Below are 7,925 nucleotides of genomic sequence, written 5' to 3' on the forward strand. Positions count from 1 at the left end.
CACACACACACACACACACACAATCACAGGTTTCCTTTACACAAAGGGAATAGGGGACACATGTCAGCTCCCTAGCCCAGTTGCCCACAAGGTGCACTCAAATCCTATTGGATGGCCATAGAGGTGGACCAATGAGAATTAGGCCAGAGTAAATCTAGTTTAATTTATTTAAAAAACTTGATAAAAGAACCAATATGAACTAATCTCTCTAGAAGACTATTGGACAATCTCCCAAGGGGTCCAATGAGCATTCAGCTACCGAATGGCTTGACTGCTTTCTATTGGCCAGAAGACAAAGGGGTCCAATGAGAGTTTAATTGATTTCTTTAATTACCTAAAGTTGTCACAAAAGGGGAAAGGGGGACACATGTCACAAGGCTATTACTTATGCTTCTCAATTTTCATTGGCTAAGCTTTGCAGGGTCCAATGGGGTGCCAACAAGAGTAATTTGCAAGAGGGGTCGACCGAGAGAGAGAGAGAGAGAGAGAGAGAGAGAGAGAGAGAGAGAGAGAGAGAGGGGGGGGGGGGGGGGGGGGGGGGTTTGATTTTGGCAAGGCATTATCACACACACACTCACACAATCTCATGTGTGAAGCAAAAAGTATCTCTCTCTCCTTCTCAAGCTTTAATGGAAAGCTCATCACCTACTCCAAGCTTGTGAGAAGGGAGGCCTACACCAACAACTCTTGCGTTGTGATGCAAATTCAACCAAGAGTCAAGCTTCAATGCATGCTCATATCCTCTACATAATTACTAAGCTATGCTAAGCTATTATGAGTGATTAAGTGAGGAGATATACTTCTTACTTGTAAGACTACTCCTTCTTCCTCTCAATCTACTCTCATACCCCGCTAGCTCTCACCATCTTCAAAGGTGTGTGAGGTCTTGGGTCTGAGACCGGAGCCCAATGGAAAATTGGAAGCATCAACATGTAAGTGGAATATCTTATTCCAAGCTGGTGATTTCAATATTAGGGATGTAGTGAGAGCTTTTTTAAGCTTCATGAAGGATTCTTCAAACTCATCAATGCATACAAAGAGTGTAATCAAGCATACATGGGTTTTACGATTTTAGCATACATATAAATAAATCTTCTATAATATCCACAATGTCCCATGAAAGCATGAACCCCTTTGAATGTTGTCTGTCTTGGCAATTCAGCAATAACATGAATTTTATCCATATCGATCTCTATGCCGTTTTTAGACACTACATGTCCAAGAATTTTTCCTTGTCTGTCCATAAATGTGCATTTTTTAAGGATTTAAGCAAATCCTATAAAGTCTACATTTTGCAAAGACCCTTTTAAGATGTTCAAAATGATCAGTTCTGATTGATGAGAAAAATCATTCATATATACTTCCAAGAAATTCCTAAGATATTCTTTGAAAGCATGGTTCATCAATCTTTGGAATGTGGCAGGAGCATTAGTTAACCCAAATGGCATAACCTTCTAGGAAAAAATACCCCATTCAGTTGCAAAGGCAGTTTTATGCTGATCTTTTGGATCAACCAAAAGTTGATTGTACCCCAAGAAGTCGTCTAAAAAGTAGTAAGCTTCTTTTCCTACAACTTGTTTTAAAACATGCTCGATGATTGGAAGAGGGTAGTTATCTCTAATGGTGGCTGCATTCAAATTTTGTAGATTGACACATGCTCTTAATTTTCTATTTTTCTTGGGTACCACCACAATTGGAGACACCTAATCCACGTGTTCAATGTTATAAATAAATTTGGCTTCCTTGAGCTTTTCTATCTCTTCTTTGATCTTTTTGGCAAATGTTTTATTATAAGTATATGGCTGTTGTCTACTTGGTTTTGCATCATCTCTCATAGGTACTCACAAATTTTTGGATCAGCACCCTTGAGATCTTTATAAGACCAAGAAAAGATATCTCGGTATTCTTTCAGTAAGCTAAGCAGAAGCTCTTATTCTTATTCTTCAGTCAAGTTGTTTGCAATGTAGGCAGGTCTGGGCTCTTCTCCTGGTTTGGCTAAATCTATTTTCTTTGCATTTTCAGGTCCTTCATATGACTCACCCTGCTTTCTTAGTTCCCTTACTAGTTGTCCACTATGATCTTTCGGTCTCGGAGAGTATATTCTTTTGTAATGGAATGGAACACTCATTCCATATTTATTTTCTTCCTCGATTAATTCCATTTCAGTAATATACACCTCCTTTAGAGTTTTCTTCAACTCTTGATAATTTTTCTTTCGTTCAACCCGTGTCATGGATGATTCATCATCGTGGTGCTTAGGTTTTGATTGAGTTTCCTTTTGCATTTTTCTTGGTGTTTTTGATGTACCTTGCTTGTTGTTTGAAAGATATCTACCCGTGATTTTGTCTTTCATGCAATCATGTGCATCTATTCGCATCAGAAATTGTGTTCTGTTAGAAACTGATGGCATAGGTCTAGATTTCAAGTTTTTTGTTTCTCTTTTCCTTCTATACCATTCCTGTCTTCTTGGTTTTTGATTGGGAAGTCAAAAACTTTTCCTCTCCTCCTTTTAAGAGTAGTTGGGCTCTCACATGTTCTTTTTCGGACCCGAAATCATCGAATGTATCTGAATGTTCTTCAAACTCATTGGTAGCATCATAATAGAGATCTAAAAAGGCTTGTTGAGCTTTCAGCAAGTCCTTGGGTTCCTAAACTTCATCTTCGATTTGAACGGTTGAGATCATTTGTATGGAAATTATGTCATAACCATCCTCATTGCAAAATTGAGTAGGCATAGACGTATTCACACACACACATCCATTGTTGTCAAAATTTGAGTCCATTCAAATGGCTCAAACAAATTCTCTAGAAAGGGTTCAGGTATATATGCTTCATCTGTGCAATCTCTTTCTAAAATAATTTCTTCTTGTTTTCAACTCCCATTTTCTGAAGCTCCACACATCCAAATAAGTGCATCTTTGTTTACCAAGATGGAAGCTTTGATTCAGCTGAAGAGACTGAGTCAACTTCTTGAATGGGTGTTTTCATTACATCTCTATAAGTGAATGATTTGTACTTGCCGCATGAATGGCCTTCCCAAGATGATTTCATAATCCAAAGTCCACTATCGCTCGTAAAAGTATGTTGATAATCAATTCCATAGGAACTAACTATCACTTTTACATTCAGTCCTAGGGGTTTTTCTATGTGTCCATCCGCCAATTATAATTTCATTTGAGTTTGTCTAATGACTGGTTTTCTCCATAATTCCCATACTGCTTTTGTGGCTATGTCTATAGGCGCCCCACTATCCACTATTGCCATGGTTTCTACATCATGATATCTCACCTGAAGGGTTGTGTTTCCTTTCTCACCCTCGTAGCATTCTCCGAATTTGTTCATAGGGACGTATCTAATCTCCTTGTTATCCAATTCATGTTTCAGTTTTACCCATTTTTTTGTGATTAGCCCTGCTATCCCCACTTTCTCTAGAGTTTTTTGTAAATCATTCCATAAATATGGTCTGATTTTTAACAGTTCTCCCAAGGTAAGAGTACATTGAATGGGTGTTGACATGATTGAATGGATGTTCTCTACCTCTAACGTCTGTTCCGCTCTTTTTACCTGAGTGGTTTTGCACACTATGGACTCATCTTCGTTGTCTCCTAAGTAAGAGGGTAGTGTTTCTAGAGTCAATGGCTTAGACATTCTTGATGCTTCAAAGTTGAAATCCCCATACAAGTATTTTATATCCATGTCCATATCATGAGGTGAAATGTCTAACCAAACTTCCTCTATTGGATCTGATTTCAAAGTTATGTTCCCATCATTAATCTTTCTCACTTTTTCCCATAAATGTCCTGGCCAGTCTTCTTCCACAAACAAAATTCCATCTAAAGAATCTTCATTGTCAGGCACTATGAAATCTAGCTCTTTAGTTTCAAGGTGGGGTTCTACCACCACTTTGGATTTCTCTGTATTGGTTTCTACCACAAGCTCCTCCAATTTTACTATACTCTCAAGCTTGGGTTTTTGTTTTTCCAGCATTTCTTGAGTAATTCTTACCAAATTTTGATAAGCTTCAAGCTTAGCTGCTTCCATATCTGGAGAAGGATAGTTTTTCCATTTGTTTTTCATATTTTGGCATGCTTTAAGTGTTAAGTATGGAGCCTGATTTACCCCTTGTAATTTTCTCTAGTAAAAGCGCACATTTGTAAGGCCCCCATTATGAGGAGAAGCCATCGTGCGTGAAGGAAAATCACTCGCCAGAAACCAAAATTTATGGCCGGATGGCGATCGAAAAGTGGTAAAAAAAACGACCGGCGGTTGGCCGGTAGTCAATGGCCGGTGGCCAATGGTCGAAAGTCAATGGCCGGTGGCTGGTGGCCCAATTCAATGACCGGTGGCCGAATTCAAAAGCGGACTTGTCTTCTCAAGGGCGGCCACACATGGACGGATTGGAGGATTCGATTTAGACTTATCTACACAAGGGAGGCTACACATGGCTGCCTCTCATGAGAGAGCGCAGCCCTTTTGGCCTATAAAAGGAGGCCATTTCTACACACATTTTAGAGTGTGAAGTTGATGCAACAAGGTGGGTGTGAGGTGGTGAGAGTGAAGCAAGGCGGGATCTCTATTAAGGGTATAATCCCTTTGTAAACTACTTCTTGTTTTGAAGTACTAAAGCCATTGAGTAGCTGTTTTCCTGTGGACGTAGCCCACATTGGGTGAACCACGTATATTGTGTGTACTCTCTCTCTCTCTCTCTACTCTATAATTACTTGTGTGTGAAATCTATCTCTCTCCATTAAGTAATCTACTCAAATATTTATTTAGCTATGTCATATTTCCTAACAACTGGTATCGGAGCAAGATTTGCTCGTAGCTAAATTATCTCAGGGAAAGGATTCCTTGAATTGAGTGGGAGTTATAGTGGAGGAAGGGAAGCTCAAGATTGAGAAGTTCAACGGTAAAAACTACCAACATTGGAAGATGCAGATTGAAAACTATCTCTACTAGAAGGACCTTTATTTGCCACTAGGCGGTCTTGCAAAGAAGCCCGCAACAATGGCAGATGAAGCATGGATTGTCCTTGATTGAAAGGCACTGGAAAATAACCGATTAAGATTGGCGTCAATGGTGGCCTTCAATGTTTCGGAGATGAAGACCATGGAGGACTTGATGAAGTCACTTGACGACTTCTACGAGAAACCATCGGCATCCAATAAGGTATTTCTTATGAAGCGCTTGTTCAATATAAAGATGGTAGAGAATGGTTTAGTTGCAGAACACCTAAATGACTTTAACACTAGGTTGGTAACCTAACAGGACATAAAAGTTTCCTTTCAGGGTTTTGAAAAAAACCTCCAAAACCATAGTAGATCCACTTATTTTGTAAAATCCTTTCATGAGGTTATAGTTCAAGGCCTACTACACATGGAAAAAATAAGAAACTTGTAAAAATTCTCATCTTTTGGTCACACCAAGCCTCCAAAGTTGATGGACCTGTACATTTTCATCAAAATAGTCATTTCTTACATTTTGTTGCATAAAAATAAGATTAGGGATTTTTGTACGACTTGAGATAAATTCCCTAGTTAACTTCAATGGGTTGGTGATCAGAACATATGATTGCTTCTCACTCACTATTTTTTGTTTTGCCAAAAGAAATAGGTACAAAAAAGTTGAATTTTTACCATCCTGCAAACCTATCATCAAAGTTTCTATAGCCATGCTCAATACAAATAATATATGCATGTTTTCTTAGTTCCCTATTGTCCTTTAGGTTCATAAGGAGCCATGGAGCATGTCAAAAGAATAATACATCTCTCACTAAGGGGGATCTTGGGGAAAAAGATGAAGTGCTAAATATAGCAAACATGAAAAAACTGGGTTCAACATTATGAGTTGTAGAATCCCATAGAAAATATTCAATATCTAGCCAAATTTGATCCTTATGACTAGATATGGTTACTACCTACAAAATGCATGTAGTTTTCACAAGAAACTAACAATATTGAAAAAACTATACTTGATTTACTAGAATGTTTCGTTTTCTTCTATAATTGAAAAAATCAACCATCGTTGTCTACTATGCAAAATAGGGTATTAGGTGCCCCAAAACTCAAGGAATATTAGCTTTATGTTACAATATGCGACATAGAAAATCAAAACTACATTTGGATATCATGAAAGCCACCAAAAAAATCATAGAAGAGCTAAAATTGGCTAAAAAATAGGATTTGACAATTTTTGTAATTTGGTCATAACTTACAACTTTAACATTTATTTTTCCATAGAAGCATCAGGACATGTTGAGGACTACTAAAGATAGTTCTCTAGAATTATAGACCTCACACACATGAATTCTAGAGTGGTATAGTTGCAAAAAGCTGAAAAAAGCCAAAAACAAGACCCGTTTTTTCACATATTTTAGGTTGTGAAATGTTGTGCAAGGACAAGGTTAAAGATGGAATTGATATTCCTAAAAAATGTCGAGTTTTTTTTCAGCTCATGAGACAACTTTCTAGACAGATAGCACCTCAAAATCCATTTTGAAACTCTTGACATAATTCAAGGAAAATGGTCACTTAACAAGACATAAAAGTGTCATGTTAACCCTCACGGCACACGGACACCCTATGATCTATAAACGTTGTATTATTTAGAGTCAGGTACCGGGCTTGTCGGACCAATAGGGAAAGGTAGAGTGATCGCCGATGAGAGGCGCACTTTAACACGAACATGCTAGGGTTAGTTGGCTAAGCATGGGCGCCCAAGTGTGAATGGGGTGAGCTCCTATAAAAGCCAACTAAACCTAATTTTTACTCATTCTCTCATTTGTGCAATTGAAGAGTGCTCTTGCTCCATCTCCATCTTCTTCTTCTTCACCTCCTTGTGTGTGTGTGAGAGAGAGAGAGAGAGGGAGAGTGTGTGTGCGATCGAGCATTACGAAGGCACGACGGCGGTGAAGCGGTTGAGCGCGGCACGACTGCAGCTTCTTCTTCATCGCGGCAAGGAATCCACCACAAAGGCGAGCGTAGAGCGGTGAGTGACACACCCTTTGTTCTCTTGAGCTTGCTAGTTTAGGCTTGTTGTGTGCTTGGAGCCGTTTGTGGCTCGCACACGGTGTATTGGCAAGTCCCTTGCTTCGACAGTGCGGCAAGGAGCGCACAAAAATGTAGCCGCCCGCTCGCGCCCAAGTCGTCCCCCTGTTTCCCCAAGTGTCTATGGTTGATGCTAGGTGCACCCAATCCACATTGTCCGACTCAGTCATCCCAGGTAGGATATCCATATAAGGAGAATCTTGGCCAATGTCTGTATCCTTCTTACAAGTGTAACAATATTGTAGTGGGGCCGAGTGAACTGTGGTGTCAGAGCGATGATCAATAATGGTTTTACTCCCTAAGGGGTGTACCTTACCAGTCACCAAATCCACTCTAAGGACAGAGTCTTGGAATTGCAAATAGACATGATTTTTAGACCAATCGTGAACCATTTGTGCTTCCCTCATGAATGGTCGTCCTAAAATCATTTCATATGACATAAGGTGTTTAGAGAAATCCATTACAATGAACGTATGTCGTACCTTGTGTCCTAGAACTTTGATCTTAAGATCCTTGAGCATCCCCATAGGTTTGGCTATGGTACCATTTGCCATCTTTACCACAATGTTAGTAACACTGAGGCGGGGCTTTCCCATGGATTCCCAACAATCTTTTGTAACGATGCTAACTCCCGCACCACCATCAAGAATTCCCTTTATAGTTAATCCCTTGGTAGTGATGGGTAGGGTCGCATTAGACTCGTCGCCTTCAAAATACTGCCCTAATTCGTTAATGGGTACCTCAATCACAGACTCGTGTCCATCTAAGTCAAGTGATTGCACATGATTTTCCTCATCAATCATAATCGAGTCAGGACTATTTGGTTGTGCAAACTGCGGTAATCCTGTTCGTAGCTCTCCGTTAAGGAATGCTCGAAGT

The sequence above is a fragment of the Adiantum capillus-veneris genome, chromosome 16 (assembly GCF_014529385.1).
Source record: "Adiantum capillus-veneris isolate H3 chromosome 16, ASM1452938v2, whole genome shotgun sequence".
Lineage (NCBI taxonomy): Eukaryota > Viridiplantae > Streptophyta > Polypodiopsida > Polypodiales > Pteridaceae > Adiantum > Adiantum capillus-veneris.